We start from the raw sequence: 19,137 nt of genomic DNA on the forward strand, positions 1-19,137 counted from the left end.
AGATCTACTTCTTGAGATACGTGACAAAGACCAGTTCGATAAGCTGAACACCCTCACAACGTTTGAAGACACACCCATCAGTATTACGCCACACAGGTCCATGAACTGATCTCGCGGGGTCGTATCGGACGTAGATTTGCTTGACCTGACCGAAGCTGAACTTCTGGAAGGATGGAAGAGCCAGAACGTGACAAACGTACAGCGTATTAAGATCAGAAGAGATCAAAAGGAAATCCCAACCAAACACTTAGTACTGACCTTTGCTTCGAGCGATTTGCCGGAAACTATTCAGACTGGGTACACAAAGACATCCGTGAGACCATATATTCCCAGCCCCCGCCGTTGCTTCCAATGTCAGAGATATGGCCACGGCTCGCAAAGCTGTCGTGGCCGGAAAACTTGTGCTCTGTGTGGAGTCGTGGGCCATGCGTCCGACAACTGCGAAGCACCTGCACACTGTGTGAACTGTGTCGGTAATCATGCTGCGTACTCACGTTCCTGTTCTTTCTGGAAAAAAGAAAAAGAGATCATCACTTTAAAGATAAAAGAAAACATTACATTTAAAGGAGCAAGAAAAAGAGTCTCGCTATTTTATGGCCCCACATATGCTGATGCGGCGCGCCAGGGGGCAGTGTCGCACCAGCCCTCGCCACTCCTTCGGCCTGCGCAGAGCGAGCCATTGGCTGTGGCGCCTGCCCCCAAGGCGGCAGTAGTTGAGTCTACTCCGCCTACTATTGAACAGAGACCAGAGACTCCAGGGTCCTCGGGTCTCAAGGCCTCACCTCGCCAGGCGAGGCCCAAGCTTCGAAAAACCAGCTCGCATGAGCGGGCATCCAGTGCCTCCGAGGAGGCAATGGATACGGCGGCACCCCTTGTGCCAAAAGAACGGCGCGGCTCTTTGGAGCGCGCCAAGAGAACTAAAAAGCTTATAACAGGGCCTGATAATAGCCCTGTTATTTGAGCTCGACCTTTCAGCTTAAACAAGTCACTCCCTTAACGTACACACAGCACTACTTTACTTCCAATATGGAAACACAAATTATACAGTGGAACGTCACAGGACTGCTTAGGAACCTCGACGACGTCCAAGAGCTTTTATACAAACACTTACCTCAAGTGCTGTGTGTACAGGAAACACACCTAAAATCCTCCAATACAAATTTTTTACGTGCTTACGTCATATACCGAAAGGACCGAGATGATGCTGTTGCGTCATCCGGTGGCGTAGCCATTATTATTAACCAAGGAGTAGCGTGTACACATTTACCTCTCCAAACATCCCTTGAGGCAGTGGCTGTTTGAGCGGTACTTTTAAACAAACTCGTCACCATTTTCTCTTTGTATGTACCTCCCCACCACCGCCTTGAAAGACGTGAATTCCAGTCTTTAATAGACGAACTGCCTGAACCCTATTTGCTTCTTGGCGACCTAAATGCACATAGTGGACTCTGGGGCGACTCTCGCTGTGATGCACGAGGTCGTCTCATTGAACAATTTCTCTTCTCTTCCGGTGCCTGTTTGTTGAATAGGAAAGAGCCAACATACTATAACGTTGCCAACAAAACTTACTCGTCTATAGACCTCAGCATCGTATCACCTTCACTCCTACCCCTACTGAAATGGAAAATCATAAATAATCTATATGGAAGTGACCATTTTCCTGTAGTGTTGAGTTCACGAACAACATATGAATGTCCTCTACATGTTCCCAAATGGCTGATAAACAAAGCAGACTGGGAACAGTTCCACAACACTACACGTTTGAGTTAGACAGACATATGTAGGTTAAATACAGATGAAGCTGTGAAGTACTTCACAGCTTTTCTAACTGACGCAGCAGCCAGGTGCATACCGCAAACATCTGGAATGCACGGCAAACGCCACGTCCCATGGTGGAACACGGAGTGTCGTAATGCGCGAAAGGAACAGAACAGGGCATGGAGATTGCTGCGCAACTCGCCAACAGCGGAAAATCTTGACACGTTCAAGAAAATAAAGTCTCAAGGAAGGAGAACGCGTCGGCAGGCCAGAAGAGAAAGCTGGCAGAAGTTTTTGTCAGGGATCAATTCATACACACAGGAGGCAAAAGTCTGGAACATGGTCGGTAGGATAGCAGGGAAACAAGTACACACACTTCCACTCGTAAACACTCAAGGTGATACCTTGGAAGATCAGGCAAACTTCCTCGGGGCACACTTTGAACGGGTATCCAGCTCGTCCCACTATACTGACACTTTCCAAAAATACAGAACAAGAATAGAAAAGCAGAAGCTCGAACACAAATCCACTAGATACGAGGCATATAACCAAGCTTTCAGTCTAGCGGAGCTCCGAACATCTCTAAACTCCTGCAGTACTTCTGCCCAGCTTCTGACCATGTGATGTATGAAATGTTAAAAAACCTACCAAACGAAACCCGAAAAACCTTACTTTGTTTGCACAATGCTATTTGGTCTTCTGGCACTATTCCTATCTCCTGGAAAGAGGCTATTGTTATTCCCATTTTGAAAGAGGGCAAGGACCCTTCTTTACCCTCGAGTTATAGGCCTATAGCACTTACAAGCTGCTTGTGCAAAGTCTTCGAAAAAATGATAAACTGCCGACTTGTACATTTTCTTTAAACAAATGATTTGCTCGACCCATTTCAGTGCGGGTTTCGAGAAAGTAGATCCACCACAAACCACCTTGTTCGTATCGAGGCACAGATCAGAGACGCGTTCGTCCATAAACAATATTTTCTCTCTGTGTTCCTCGATATCGAAAAGGCTTATGATACTACATGGCGTTACGGAATTCTAAGAGACCTGTCCCACCTTGGTGTGCACGGAAGAATGTTTCATATAATCGAAAGTTACCTGTCAAACCGGACATTCCGTGTCCGTCTGGGCAGTGTGCTCTCCCAAACGTTTGCCCAGGAAACCGGCGTGCCACAAGGTGGTGTGCTTAGTTGCACACTTTTTATTATTAAAATGAATTCTTTGCACTTGTCCATTCCCCGCAATATGTTCTATTGTACATATGTCGACGACGTTCAGCTTGGCTTCAAGTCATGCAACTTGGCCATGTGTGAGAGGCAGGTTCAGCTGGGTTTAAATAAGATCTCCAAATGGGCAGATGAAAACGGTTTTCGACTTAACCCACAAAAAAGCACGTGTGTCTTGTTCTCTCGAAAAAGAGGCATGCACTCGGAACCCGACATTCAACTGAACGGGCAACAACTGTCCGTCAAAGCCGAGCATAAATTCTTAGGCTTAATCTTGGACAACAAGTTGACCTTCGTACCCCACATAAAGTATTTAAAAACAAAATGTTTAAAAGCCATGAATGTTATAAAAGTGTTGTCACGTACTACGTGGGGTAGTGACAGGAAATGCCTCATGAACCTGTATAGAAGCCTTATTCGCACCCGCTTAGATTATGGGGCCATTGTTTATCAGTCAGCGACTCAAAGTGCTTTGAAGAAGCTGGATCCCGTGCACCATTCGGGCATCCGCCTGTCTACGGGTGCTTTTCGCACCAGCCCCGTAGAAAGCCTTTACGTTGAGTCAAATGAGTGGTCGCTTCATCTGCAAAGAACCTACATGTCCTTTGTATATTTCCTTAAGGTAAAAGCAGACAAGAGGCACCCCTCATACTCTACTATTAATGACTTGTTGAGCTCCATTCTTTTTCAAAACAGGCCTTCAATGAGGCAGCCCTTCTCAGTTCGCCTGAAGGGTCTAGCTGAGGACACTGGAGTGTCACTCGAACACAGTTTAATGGCTCCTGTAGCATACCCACCACCGTGGCAGTGGCAGACTATAGATTGCGATGTGTATTTTTTAAAAGTTACTAAACATGCGCCTATCGCCCATATTCGAACATACTTCTTGGAACTTCAACACAAATACACACGTCCTGAGTTTTTTACAGATGCCTCTAAGTCTAACTCCTCTGTGTCCTACGCTGCTGTTGGCCCTTCCTTTTCGGATGCTGGCCCTCTACATCCAGGCACAAGTATCTTCACAGCGGAAGCTTACGCGATACTTGTGACAGCTAAACACATCAAACAATCACAAATACAAAAAGCAGTAATTTATACAGACTCCCTCAGTGTGGTAACGGCTCTGCACAGTATTAAAAACAAAAAAAAACCCTGTCCTCGTTTCACTTTACTCCAATTTATGCACCCTCTACACACTCAACAGACATGTTGTTGTGTGCTGGGTGCCAGGGCACCGTGAGATTCAAGGCAACGTGATGGCGGATCAGCTTGCTGCATCCGCCCACGAAAGCACCGCCATTACACCGACATCAATCCCGGCCCTTGATCTTAAGCCGCCTCTCAAACGAAAACTCAGGGACTACTGGGAGAGCAAGTGGGATACACACACACAAAACAAACTACACGTTATCAAGCCACACCTTCGCCATTGGCCACCAGTATCAAAATCACGTCTAACAGAGGTAACACTAACAAGACTCAGGATAGGACACATATACACGACACACACACACATCTTTTGTCCGGTGGTGATCCACCATTGTGTGATAAATGTGGTGAGGCATTAACAGTTCTTCATGTTTTAATTCAATGTAAACATTTAGACACTCTAAGAAGACAACACTTCCCACTATCCTACCGACAACATACCTTTACACCCTGCAATGTTCGTCGGTAGGGAACCGCTTTTTAGTCACAAATCATTATTAGCGTTTTTAAAGGAAATTCATAATTTTCATATCATATACCCGGGCATACCGTAGCACGACCTCTCTAGAGAGGTTTTTGCTGCGGTGGCTACACAGGAAAGCACTTGCCTCACGGCCCTTGCACGCAAGGGTACTAACGTGTGAGGTACTTGTGCTAATGCCATACATGTCCACCATCGTTTTTCATTATCACCAACTTTTGTCACCTATTCACACCACACACACCTTTCACGGCATGGTCATGATTTTATTACTTGTATGTTTTTACCCGCTTTACTGCGAGGAATTTTATGGCCCTTATACAGCCGCTAATCACAACCATTGTCCACATTCCTGTCTCATGAACTGGCGCTCTTTGGCCATCAAATGGCCCTTGCGCCAAAAAACACCATATATCATCATCATCGCATGGTAATTTTGGTTTATTTATTTATTGCATACCTGCATCGACCCATTGGGCATTACAGCAGGGGTGTTACATACAAGAATATACAAAGTAATCACACTCATAAAGTGTGGTGAATTGCATCGATCGTTGTCCAAAGTCTTTACAACATCAGGCAAATTTTTGGTTCATGCCAAGTTAGGGGGTCACACACCCTAACGTAAGCGGCCAGATACATAGATATATAAATACGTTCGAAGTTTGCTAAGTTTGCTAAGAAACGCTTCGCATTTAAAAAGGAGAGACCATGCACGTGATACCAATACCCAAGGTAGGTAAACCGCTGGAGGTTCGAAACATGAGGCCGATCTTCTTGACGTCCTGCGTCGGAAAAGACATTAAGCACGCCTGTCTCAATAGGATAACGACCATCCTCATGAAGCGAAACGCCTTTGGCACCTACATTGTCACTTTTCTAAGGGGGCTTTCCACTCAGGATGTCATGCTGCAGATGAAGGAACAAGTCGTGAATGCACTAAGCACGCACGTACGCGCCCTGCTCGGACTAGACTTCAAGAGTGCCTTGAACACCAAAAAACACAGGACCATTTTGGATGAGATCAGCCGTGACTTGATCTCAGTGCCAGGTTCTGTCGGTATGCCTGCAGCTTCCTGAACGAACGGAAGGCGACGGTCAAGCTCGATGGAGCCCTGCCACGCATGGTTGTCAAGGGGAGTGCGGGTCACTGCAAGGCTCTGTGCTCTCCCCTATGCTTTTTAATCTCGTCCTTATCGGCCTACCCGAGCGTGTCGGTGCGATAGAATGCAGCAATCACACAATGTACGCAGGCGACGTGACCATGCGAACAACAGAGATACGGGTATTGGCGAAATGAAAGACAGAATGCAACGGGTCGTTCAGGAGGTGGAGTGACACCTCGAAGGCACGGGACTCGTTTTCGCGCCTGATAAATGAGAAATCCTGTTCCATAGACTGTGCAGCAGAGGACCTCACCCAGAGGCTGCAGTGGAGGCCCGTTTTTTTTTTTTGGGGCATTCATGTTATGACAAGGGAGGGAGCCCGAATACTGGCAATGTTCAAGATGCGAGTGCTCGGCCTGTGGCTGGAAAAAAACGGTGCCAACCGTGAGATGGTTGCACAACAGCAGAATAAAGTGGCCGCAGTCACGCACCTTCTGCGATGGGTAGCGAAGAAAGAGAGAGAAATGAAGGAACATAACGTAACGAAGTTGATACATGCGTACTCGCTGAGCCACATAGCGGACGTTGCCGCGTGCGGCTACTGCAGCAGGAGCAAAACCGAGAAGCTGAACGTGCTGATCTACAAGACGTTCAAGAGAGTTCTGGGTGTGCCCCAGTACACGAAAACCCATCGGATTTTCGAGCCGCGCATGTGCAACACGCTGGACAAGACCGTCGAGGCGCAAAGAATCGCACAGCTCAAGAGGCTGTTGGGCACCATTACAGGCTGATGCATTCTCGACCTGCTTGAAATTCAATATCACGTGGTGCGGGGCCTGACGGCAGCATTATTACCCGAAGTCAGATATTTCATCCTGACAGAAAACACCCCCAAGAACTTGCTTCCCGTTCAAGACTTACATTGGTGCAAACACGGAGCGGCAGCTATCTTGAAGAATCATGTAAGCCGAGAGGGTGTTCTCTTCGTCGATGCGGCTTAATATTGTTACGGGAGAATAACTTTACTTTATAAAACGAGGAATAAACTCGGTGGTGGACAAGATGGCGCCCAGTTGGCTCACAGATCTGACAACATCGTCCTCCTCTTTGTCTTCTTCGTCGTTCTCATCCTACCGTTACATGATTTCCCCGGCGGCTGGAGCACCGACCCGGTGCTAATCAGGAGGCACTGGAGTAATACGGTTTGAGTCGCGTAACATGCACTACGTCAGTGTGAGGGTGAAGGATGGCGGGGTCCGTAGGGGTGATTTCGTATGTGACGTCAGTTACTTGGCGTAAGATACGGTAGGGACCTGAATAGCGTGGGAGTAACTTCTCCGAAAGTCCAACGCGGCGCGAGGGGAACCATAACAGAACGAGATCTCCGGGTGTGAAGTGGACGGTGGCGTGATAGCTTTCGGAGTTGGGGGAGGCTGACACGAGTGGAGCTGCGGCTTCTATTTCCCGACGGACAATACGGACAACGTCACCGGGACTTTCCGTAGAAGGCAGGCGAGGGTCTTCGCATGTGGATGTTGCAGCCGTGTTTGGAAGCCGGGCAAACTGGTGGAGAACACGGCGGCTCTTCGCTTCTTCAAAGCGCCGGCATTCAGAAATAATGTCGTGGACCGTAGATGAATTCTTGAACACAAGAAGGTGAAAGGCGTCATCTGCTATGCCCTTAATAATATGGCCAACCTTATCGGCTTCGGACATCTGCGAGTCTACCTTGCGGCACAAAGCGAGCACGTCCTGAATGTACGTGAGGTATGATTCGGTACACGTCTGAACTCGACGTGCGAGCTCGTTTTGGGCGGCGCGTTGACTTCCCACAGGCCTGCCAAATAGCTCCCGGAGCTTTTGCTTGCATAACTCCCAGCTAGTCAGTTCTTCCTCGTGCGTCTCGTACCAGACCTTTGCGGTACCTCTGAGATAAAAAATCACGTTGGCCAGCATGAGCGTTGGATCCCATCGCATACGTACACCCACTCGTTCGTATGACTTCAGCCAGGCTTCTACGTCAATGCCATCAGTGCCAGAAAAGGTACCTGGATCTCTCGGGGGCTCCAAGATGAGGGTTGACGGTCCAGTTGGAGAAAGCACGGACGTAGTTGGAGAAGGCACGGTAGTCGGGGAAGGGTCGGCATTGTTGACTGCAGTCGCCATGGGGGAGACCACTAGGCGCCCGCTACGAAGCTCCGTTTTGCGTGAAGTGAGTACCCCGCACCTCCCACCAATGATGTTACGGGAGAATAACTTTACTTTATAAAACGAGGAATAAACTCGGTGGTGGACAAGATGGCGCCCAGTTGGCTCACAGATCTGACAACATCGTCCTCCTCTTTGTCTTCTTCGTCGTTCTCATCCTACCGTTACAATATCTGCGTCCTGCCAGTGACTGTGACGGGAGCCAACTGCTAATACCCTCGCTACAACAGAACGAGTGAGACGAATTGGAGGCACAAACGCCGCCCCCGCTACTACTGCTGAATCAGCTCTAATTGCTACAGCTCAAATTGCCTTAGGCAGGCTTATGTCGGGAAATCAATCGCGTTAATACGACTTATAAAGCGTTTTAAAACAACAAAAGAACAAGCAGTCGTCACACAATGCGAATGACGTAACGAGTGGGTCAGTCAATGCTCCAACGCCATACAAATTGTTGTTGTTGTTATTGTTCACCTATTGATAGTGGCGCAGACCCACTACGAGGGGGGGGGGGGGGCAAGAATAGAGTAGTTTGAAAAATTACTGTTCAGATTTGAAATTATGGAGGTATAACAGAAATTTTACCGATAGCCTAGAAAAATGTGAGGCTTAATGTAATACATACAAATATTTACATAAACGAATTTATTCTTAGAATAGAGCAATATTCTGATTTTTATACTTATATAATTTTGTGGACATGTTAGGTTAATGAAAGAGTTTATTTATTCAACCTATTAGTTTCATCAATATAGTCTCGGACGGCCGCGCGTACTGTCCCATTAGAGAACCCAGAAATGGAAGCTTCAAAAGACAAAATGACACACAAAAACAAGTCCATACCGTTGCCACGTAAAGGTATTTCTAAAAGGGTTTTTTGTTATGTGTGAAACTGCCGGCAGGTCAAAAAGAAATGATACATTCTTTCCAGTTCATCACAGAACACGCACATATTGTTTTTGCTAAGCTATAAACTGTGGCGCATACCCACTTCAGGCATAATTTCTCATTGTAGTCAGTTACTGCATGAACAATTGGCACAAAATTCTTCTCAATAGTTAGGCGGATATCACGCTTCCCAGAAAAATGACAAAAATAGCATAGCGCTGCCAGCCTCCTAGCCCAAAATTTTTATTATTAATGGCAGAGTGGGCATCAAGCAAGCGTGCTCGCAGCAGTTACCCAATGAGTGCTTAGAAAAGGCTCTGAAAGACCGCTTTTGTTGCTTTCGCTGTGGCTGTGCTGCGCCTTCTGCGCAGGCCTGGCATTTTTTTTTCTTGGTATATTTTTCTAATTTACGAACTAGCCCAACAACGAGTTTTTGAAGTTCAAAGTTTATTTGGTCTTTCTTTGGTACATGCATCTACACTCTTAGGGATCCAGAAAATTTGTTAAAGGGTCCCTGGTGGCATTGTAACATGAAAAGCGTGGCTGGTCTCCCTATTAGAGTGGGCACGGCGGACCATCAGCAGGCATGTGGCTTAACAAGCCGCTCTTCTGCTTTTCCCAGGTTTTTCTACTTGGTCTTGCCGGTGCGTTCGTTCAACCGGATGTTCACACTGGCTTCGTGTTTAATCATGGACTGTCCACGTGGCTGGTGCCTCGTCACTCATGCCGTCAGCGATTGGAAAAGCCAACTGCGCAGACTCCGCACCACGTGACGTCAAGTTCGACACCTTTAAAACGCTGCCTCCAGAATTTCGTCTTCAGTGGGCACGGCGGACCATCAGCAGGCATGTGGCTTAACAAGCCGCTCTTCTGCTTTTCCCAGGTTTTTCTACTTGGTCTTGCCGGTGCGTTCGTTCAGCCGGATCTTCACACTGGCTTCGTGTTTAATTATGGACTGTCCACGTGGCTGGTGCCTCGTCACTCATGCCATCAGCGATTGGAAAAGCCAACTGCGCAGACTCCGCACCACGTGACGTCAAGTTCGACACCTTTAAAACGCTGCCTCCAGGATTTCGTCTTCAGTGGGCACGGCGGACCATCAGCAGGCATGTGGCTTAACAAGCCGTTCTTCTGCTTTTCCCAGGTTGGTGCCTACTCCAGTAGCACTAAGAGTGATTACCGATGTCTTTTGTTCTTGCCGTGCCCGCACCAATGATGTATATTGTGTAGGCACGCTACTTTTTTGCGGGGATGTCGAGACGAACCCCGGGCCAGTTATGGAGGATCAACTTAAGCAACTCTTGGCCGGTCAAAACAAAATCTCTGAAGATATAGCTGCTCTGAGGAGTGGAAACTTGGGCTAGTTGGTGCGTAGTCATATTTACAAGATTTTTCAGCGCGCGAACAAAGGAAAAAAGACAGGGTAGACAGAAAGAGCGCTCTTTCTGTCTACCCTGTCCTTTTTCTTTTGTTCGCGCGCTGAAACATCTTGCAAATATGACTGCTCTGAGGACTCAGCAAGATAACATGCAAATGCTTATTACAAGCATAAACGCGAGGTTTGCTGAATTGGAACAGCGAACTGCTCGAATTGACCCTTTAGAACAAACTATAGTTTCTCTTGAGGCAAAGATCGCCGACTTGGAAGACCGAAGTAGACGATCCAATTTATTAGTTTTTGGCGTACAGGATGACCCGACTGAAACTGAAAATGATTTGAAAGATAAAGTTCTCACGAAAGTTTTTTCTGGTAAACTTGGTGTCCCATGCAAATCTGTCGGCCGGTATCACAGGTTAGGCAAGCCTTGCAGGATCGCCCGATTATAATTTACTTCCAAGATTTTAATGAAAAAGAACTCATCCTAAAAAACGCTCATAAGCTGAAAGGAACGCAAATATCAGTCCAAAGCGACTACTCTAAACAAACACTCAGGAAGCGCAAATAATTGTGGGAAAGTGCTAGGAATGAAAAATTGCAGGGAAAGAAAGTTCATCTTTCAAATGACCGACTGCGGGTTGATAAAGAAACGTACATTTGGGACGACAAAAAGAACTGCAGAGTAAAGCTACCCAATTTTCAGAGTGTATTAGTGACCCCTTGACGAAAACCGCCTGAAGAGAAAGAGTTTCGGCTGTGGAATTTAAATGCGCGAAGTATTGCAAATAAATCTGAACAGATTGAGGCTATCACCCTGGCTAATAACCCACATGTGGTAAATATTACGGAAACCTCGCTGCGAGGTGATATTTCGGATGAAGACGTTTTCCCCCCATCGTATCGCGTTTTCCGACGATATAGGCCGTCAAGGGGGGGAGGCGTCGCTGTCTTGGTCAAAGGAAACATTGATGCCCATATCCTCAGTCAAATCGACAATCATGAAAGCATTGCAATAAAGCTATCTTGTTTCGGCAGATCATTTTTGTTATTCGTGGTTTATCGCCCTCCTGACTCACCACCTCAGTTCTTAAGCGATCTCAGTAACCACATGTTAACGTTCAAACAAGAAACTATATTCCTTGTGGGCGATTTCAATCTACCAGAAATTGATTGGAACCGTCCTTCCCCGTCCCCTGTTCATTGCACAAGCTCCTCACTTTTGCTTGATATAATGCTAACCCACAATTTGCACCAAGTAGTAAAACAACCTACACGTATTCATGGTGCTTCTGCGTCTATTCTTGATCTTGTGTTCGTCAGTCAATCAATTGAAACTTTTAGAGTGTCTGTGGAACGTGGCCTATCAGACCACGATATGGTTGTGTTTTCTTTTCCTGTGAACGCTAAGTATGAAACGCCTCATGCGAAAAAAACTGTTGTAAAAGATTTCTCGTGTGCCAGGGATGAAAGTGTGCTTGACTATTTTGAATTTTGTCTGAGTGATTTTAATGGCTCTGATACTACTGACTTATGGACAAGGTTTAAGGAAATATGTACTTATTGCCTCAATAACTTTATACCAAACAAAGTTAGGAAAACTCGTAAAAACAATCCCTGGATCACGCGCGATGTTTTGCACGCGAAAAGAAAAGTCAAGCGTTTGAAGCGTAAAGCTGCCTGTCCGAGTATTATCGGTGTCGCGCAGTCTAACCTCAAAGATGCCGTGGTGTGCGCAAGGCGACGTTATTTTGAACAGACCCTGCCAGACTTTATTCGCTCCGCTCCGCATAAATTTTGGACTTTCCTGCGCAAAAAGAAAAAAAAAACAATTCAACCAATGCTACATGAGGGTGTCGCCATCACTGATAAGCACAGCATTGCTGAAAACTTCAATAAGTATTTTCATAGCGTTTTTCTTAAATCTAATAATGCAATGCCTTGCTCCGTATTATCTTCCGCAAGCGAAGCTCATATTGTCTCACAGCCTGGCGTATTTTTCATGTTGTTGAACCTCAAAACGAAAGCTTCAACCGGTCCTGATGGCATTCCGAATATTTTTTTGCGCCGCTATGCTGAAATCATATCCCAATTTTTAGTAATCATTTTTCGAGCATCTCTTTTGTCTGGTGTTGTACCTGAGGATTGGAAATTAGCCCGCATAGTTCCAGTATTTAAAAAGGCGACGAGACGCTGTTTACTAATTACCGTCCAATCTCTCTGACTTCTTCTTGTTGTAAACTTCTAGAACATATTATAGCCGACTACATTACAAATTTTTTAAACAGAAACAACTTGTTATCTGACTGTCAACACGGCTTCAGAAAAGGATTTTCCACGGTCAAGCAACTCACTTCTATTGTTCATGACTTTGCTAGCGTTCTTGATAAAACTGGTCAAGTTGATGTTATTTTTCTTGACTTTCAAAAAGCCTTTGATTTAGTTTCCCATGTTCATATAATGCACAAGTTAAAAGTGATAGGTCTTCCAGCTTTTGTAACCAATTGGATCTCTTCCTACTTGTCGAACCGCTTCCAATGTGTTTGCATCGATGATCATTCCTCTACTCGGCTTCCTGTTATTTCGGGTGTTCCACAAGGCAGCGTATTAGGCCCGTTATTATTTCTAGTTTATATTAACGATCTTGTATCCCTTATTAGTGATCCCGTGAAAATTAAATTACTTGCCGATGACTGTATTCTATACAACAAAATAACATGCCCTGAAGACCAACAAATGCTAAACACAAACCTTAATTATGTTCAGGCGTGGTGCGAAAATTGGGGAATGAAGCTCAATGCCAAAAAATCTGTTTTTATGAACATAACTAACAAAAAGAATAAGCTGTCTTTCCCTTACAATATTCCGTCACAACCGTTAGAACAAGTATCAGAAAATAAATATCTTGGCGTCACTATAACAAATAACTTGAGCTGGAACAAACATGTAACAAACACATGTGCAGCTTCATTCCGAAAACTTTGCTTCCTTAGACATAAGCTTAGAAAGGCCCCAACAAACGTTAAGCTACTCGCCTATACATTCATAATTAGACCGAGACTGGAATACCCCTGCACTGTCTGGGATCCTCACACAACAAGTAATAATAATGCTCTTGAAATGATACAGCGTAAATTCGTTCGATTCATTTTTTCAAGCTATCGTCCCAGTGACTCGCCGACAAGATTAATGGAAGAGCATGGCATTCCAACACTTCAATCACGCCGTCCAATTCGAACGTTAAAATTTCTATTCTTGCTTAAAAATAACAAACTTTCCCTTAAACCCGAGGAATTCCTTCAGCCACTCATTTCCCGACAAACACGGCATAGACACCTCGAATCTCTGACTCCGTACAGCGCTCGAACTAATATTTTTAGGTTTTCCTTTTTTCCGCGTGCTATTACAGATTGGAATAAACTAACTGAATTGGCTGTGACCAATATTACACTCCTTTGAACAATTGGAATTCTGATTGCATTGTTTTGCAACTCAGATGTACTCTTGTGTATGTGTACAATATATTTCCAACAGTGTACCACGTGTATTGCGGATTTTTGTAACTTTGTTGCATTCCTGTATTTGTTCAAACTATTTCAATCAGTGTATCATGTGTATTGTGCCTAAATTTTGTTTTTCTCGTGATGCCCCTCCTGCTTGGGCCCTTCAATGGGCTTGCAGTATGTCTTAAATAAATAATAAAATAAATAATTTAGGAATCGGTATAGCATGAAAGTGAACATGTCTTTACAGGGGTAGTTAAGCGTTTATTACGCATTGTAGGACCAACAGCGACAAATTGCAAAGTCAGGTTAAGAACGCCAAGCAGTTGAAACTTGTAGCAAACACCTCAAGCAGAGATCACGCACCAAATTAGCATACACAGGACGCGTTCGGACTAACAATTGTCACAGCTCGACACTTAAAGCGCGCTGTTCGTACAGAAAGATGCAAGAAACGAGCGCACAAGTATACTCAGAGCAAGCGCGAACAATCGTCCCAATCATTCCTTTGTCGTGTGTCAGCAGCCTGTTCCTTTCGTAAACGCGGCCGCGGTAGCGTGCGAAGTGACCTTCATCCTCTGCTGAATTACGAGTATGACAAGTGAGGGTACAGGAGAGACCATACTTCACGAAGGTGGCGCTTAATACAGGCGATGACCTTTAGAGCACACCTAAAGCGAGGCCGTCGTGCTATCTTGCCACTGATAACAAAAACGCGCTAAAGTTTTGAAGCTCCAAGGACTGCCAAATGGTATAAGGTGTACATAAATGGCTTGCCGTTTGTGCTCCAGAGAACGTACGCTCCGTGGCTAGCGCCGCGCGCTAAAAAATGAAAGGTTTGATTCCGCGTGATGAATGCTTGCCTTCTGGTTTATTGTTCGTAAAATTTTAATTAGATATTTTGCGTCACTTTTGTGATGGAAGTACGTCAATGGAGTCGCGGTTAACCCCGGCAATAAGCACTTTCGTGTTAAAAAAAAACTGAGGGGCAATGGGGATTGGCAAAGCACTAGATATTATTTATTATCAAAAACACAAGAAATAAATCAACACATAATAGATATATAGCAAATTGCCATCATTACTGAATCATCAAAACATAAATTACGCGGTAGTTTGATGTAATGAGTATAAGAAAGTGTAATATTGTCATATGTAGAACTGTGAACATGAATACACCCGAAGCTAACACTGGTAATCTATATAGTTGGACGAATGTCTATTGACCGAATTTTTCAGTTGGGCTAGGCAAGAGGGAAATGACAGGTCTGTTTTTTAGATTAGTAGTCAGGCTATTTCAAAAGGTTGTTTTCTTGAATTATAGTATTTTACGACCATATTTATATTTATTTTTGGTAGTAAAATCAGGTGCTTGAAAAGCACCTGACTTTTACTTTTGACTCTTACTTTTTGAACGATAACCTTACTACCATCATAAAATCGTGTGCAATGAAAGTCAGATGTACAGTCACTAGACAAGACAGTGTAAACTATCTTGAGAGACAAGAAATCCTAATAACAGACAACAGACCATGAAAGCCTCAAATGCAACCGACAAAATAGAGCTAGTTCATTTTTCGAAGTTAATTATTAAACGTGAGGTAGCAGACATCAGAAGGTATAGCGTAAAGAGAATTGAGCAGGCTGTAAAAATCGGCAGAAGCCTAAAAGCTGTGAACGCAAACTTGTGCGCAAGCAAAAATTGTAATGATGCATTAAGAAGCAAGGTAGGCAGCATAATAACCAGTATGACTACGATAATCAAAGTGGCAAAGGACTTCTACAGAGAGCTGTACAGAAGCGTAAACAACCAAGATGATATCGTGAGAAACAATAATAGTCCAGAGGAATACAACATCCTACCAGTAACGACGGGGGAAGTAAAGAGAGTTCTGGAATGAATAGAAAGAGGCAAAGCTGCTGGTCAAGATAAGGTAAGAATGGACCTCCTACAAGATGGCGGAAAAATTCTGTTATGAAAGTTGGCCACCGTATATTCAAAGATTCTATTGATTAGAAGAACGCCACCATCATCTTAGTCCTTAAGAAAAGAGGCGAAAGACTAAAAAAATACAGGTCATTCAGCTTACTGTCGATTCTCTACAAACTATTTACAAAAATAGCAACTAATAGAATTATGGTGACATTACAGTTCAATCGGCCAAAGAACCAAGCAGAGTTTCCCGCAGGCCACTCCACAACAAACCATATTCATACTATCAATCGGGTAATAGACAAATGCGTGTAATACAACCAACCCCTATACATAGCATTCATAGATTACGAGAAGGCGTTTGACTTAGTCGAGACATCAGCACTAATGCAGGCACTACGAAATCATGACATCGAAGAGCCCTACATAAACATACTGGAAGCAATCAACAGGGGATCCACAGCCACCATAGTTCTTCATAAGGAAAGCGACATAATCCCAATAAAGACGGGTGTAAGGCACAAAGACGCAATCTCTCCAATGGCATTCTCCGCTTGTCTACAGGAGGTTGTCGGGACCCTTGATTGGGAAGCGTTTGTGACAAGGTTTCATGGAAAGTATCTTAGTAGCCTACCATTCTCTGTTGACATTGTCTTGATTGATTGATTGATTTCTGGGGTTTAACGTCCCAAAACCACCATATGATTATGAGAGACGCCGTAGTGGAGGGCTCCGGAAATTTTGACCACCTGGGGTTCTTTAACGTGCACCCAAATCTGAGCACACGGGCCTCGACATTTCCGCCTCCATTGGAAATGCAGCCGCCGCAGCCGGGATTTGAACCCGCGACCTGCGGGTCAGCAGCCGAGTACCTTAGCCACTAGACCACCGCGGCGGGGCTTGACATTGTCTTGATTAGTAACTCAGGAGAAGAATTACAGCTTATGACTACTGAATTGAACCCGAAAGCAGAAAAGTAGGTCTGAAATGAAATATGCACAAAATTAACGTAATGTGCAACAATCTCGGCGGAAAACAGCACTTTGCGATAGGTGAGGAGACGCTGGAAGCTGTAAAGGAATATTTCTATTTCGGTAGTAACCGTGCAGCCCAACCACGACAGTGTAATACTAGAAGAAGGATGGGGTGGATCACAATCGGCCAGCGTTGTCAAATCATGAATGGTGATTTGCCACTAACATTCAAGTGTAAAGTATATAACAGCTGCATTTTGCCAGTACTTGGCTATGAAGCCGAAACCTGGAGGCTTACAAGAGGCTTCAGGCAAAATTGAGGATGACGCATAGGGCTATGGAAAGAAAATTGATAGGTGTAACCTTAAGAGACATTAATAGGACAAAATGGGCCAGAGAAAAAACTGGACCTAAAGAAATTATAGTTGAAATCAAAAGAAATGGTCATGGGCCGGGCACGTAGCACGTAGACCAGATAACCGCTGGCCATTAAAGGTAACTGATTTGATTTTCAGAGAAGGCGAACGCGCAAAGGGGAGACAGAAAGTTAAGTAGGCCGATGAGAATAAAACGTTCGCACGTATAACGTTGCGACAGAAAGCACAAGACTGTGTTAAATGACGGATCATGGGAGAGGCTTTTTCCCTGCATTGGGCGTAGCCAGGCTGATGATGAGGATGACGATGCGCGAAAAGCACTCGATAGCTCGAGCTGACATATGAAAGAACATCTACTGTAAGTTGAGACTACCACGAAGTATTTTTAATATTGTCATGAGGCTGTGACATGGACGTAGGGAGTAGACTGCAGATGGAAGATGAAACTGCATAATTGGGCCAAACCTGTGGCCGAGAAATAAGAAGTATACAGCGATGCACACCGGCAGCGATAGTGGCAAACCGAGCGTCAGTCGTCGGCGAATTGGCAAGTGGTGAAGCTTGTCAGCACTTATACACAAGCCGTCAAATATTCTTGCGTTATTGCGAGTGGTCACGTAGGCTCCAAAATATTCTGCAATTTGTCGCAAAGTGGATGTAATCTTAACAAAATGAACTACTACAGTCCCGAAGCTTCTCGACACTGCAGGTGGGGTTTACGCTGAGAACGGGGCGATAAGAAAGTTTGAGGAAGAAGCGTGGCATTATTATAAATGCAACTATATGAGTAAACAGTGGCACTTCATATAAAGAAATTTTGAGACACGTCTTCGTCTCTTACATTTGAGGGATGCCGCGTCGATGAAGAACGGATCCCAACATGAAAATATTACTGTTCATTACCTTCATAGCTGCAACGAGGTGAGCATGCTGGCGCTGCGCTCGAACGGTTAGAGAAATATTCATAAAACCGGGCTTGGCACCAAGGGTTTTATAGCCACCAGTGGTGAAGTAAGGCTCCGATGAAAATGCGGGGGTGCTGTCCCTAATCAGAAGCAGTTCGGTGGATGGACGTGTTTTTGAGCGCTCCATCTCCACTGCGGAGGTAAATGGTTTTGAATGTTTTGAGCTTGCCTATATAATTAATAAGGCAGCAGTTAAAATCTTTGTAGCACTTATTACATTGTTCGGCTTTTCCAGGGGTCAGTCACCAGGTATTTACTAGTTTGTGCGTGTGTGTGTTTGTTTCTTTCTGTTTTTTTTCTTGCCATCCTGTGGGGAGCTGAACATACATTGAACACGCAAATCTTGTAGTAGAGCTTAGACTTTCTCTTTTCCGTTGGGCAGAGATTGTCTTTTTACTAAGAAGTGATGGAAGTGATAAAAAGAAGGTGATGGAAGCCGAGACCGATACGTGGAGAATTGGATTGATTAACAAGTCCGCACTAGATATATATCGAACTTTTAAGCAGGAAATTGCCAAGGAAAGGATCTATGATAATACCCGGGGTAGTTCTTTACTGCTCGAGGCCAGGACGGGAGTATTGCGAACCAAGACATATCGGGCCGATTACGAAGGCGCAGACACGGCATGCAGTGCGTGTGGAGAGGAAGAGGAAACTGCGGAACACTTGATAATTTTCTGTAAAGGACTTCCCCCTAGAGTTCAGGATGATGGCGCAGAGTTTTTCAAAGCCCAGGGGTTTAAGACAAGAAAAGAAAATCAGACATTAAGTGGGTAGAACTACGTAGAAGGAGGTTATCTTATTGGTGGCTAAAGTCAAAGCATGAGTGAAAATTAAACCCTTCACTGCAAATTACGAGTCCTCAGCCTTACTATATAAAGGAAAAAAAAGAAATAAATCTAGTTTTTCTTTCACTTAGTATTACGACTTGGTGGCGTGAGCCACCGCCCGATCTAAAGGGTACAGCCATATCAATCCATCCATCAATCCATCCAGCCTGTTGCAGCAAGGCCTGTGTTGCGCTAGACTATCAAAAACAGAGGCTGCGCAGGTTTGTGTGCAGTGGTCGCTACATCAACCCCCCCCCTCTTCCGGCGGAGTGCAGAGCCTTCAGGATCTGTAGAAATCTTAGAGG

At 44.9% G+C, this 19,137-nt stretch overlaps 1 protein-coding gene across 1 annotated transcript in view; it reads left to right on the forward strand.

Moving 5' to 3' along the window:
• Positions 1 to 19,137, forward strand: part of LOC119169944 (adenylate cyclase type 3) — a 1,227,834-nt gene that overhangs the window by 859,887 nt on the left and 348,810 nt on the right. The gene's annotated exons all lie outside the window — the stretch shown is intronic.

Source organism: Rhipicephalus microplus, chromosome 2 (assembly GCF_043290135.1).
Source record: "Rhipicephalus microplus isolate Deutch F79 chromosome 2, USDA_Rmic, whole genome shotgun sequence".
Classification (NCBI taxonomy): domain Eukaryota; kingdom Metazoa; phylum Arthropoda; class Arachnida; order Ixodida; family Ixodidae; genus Rhipicephalus; species Rhipicephalus microplus.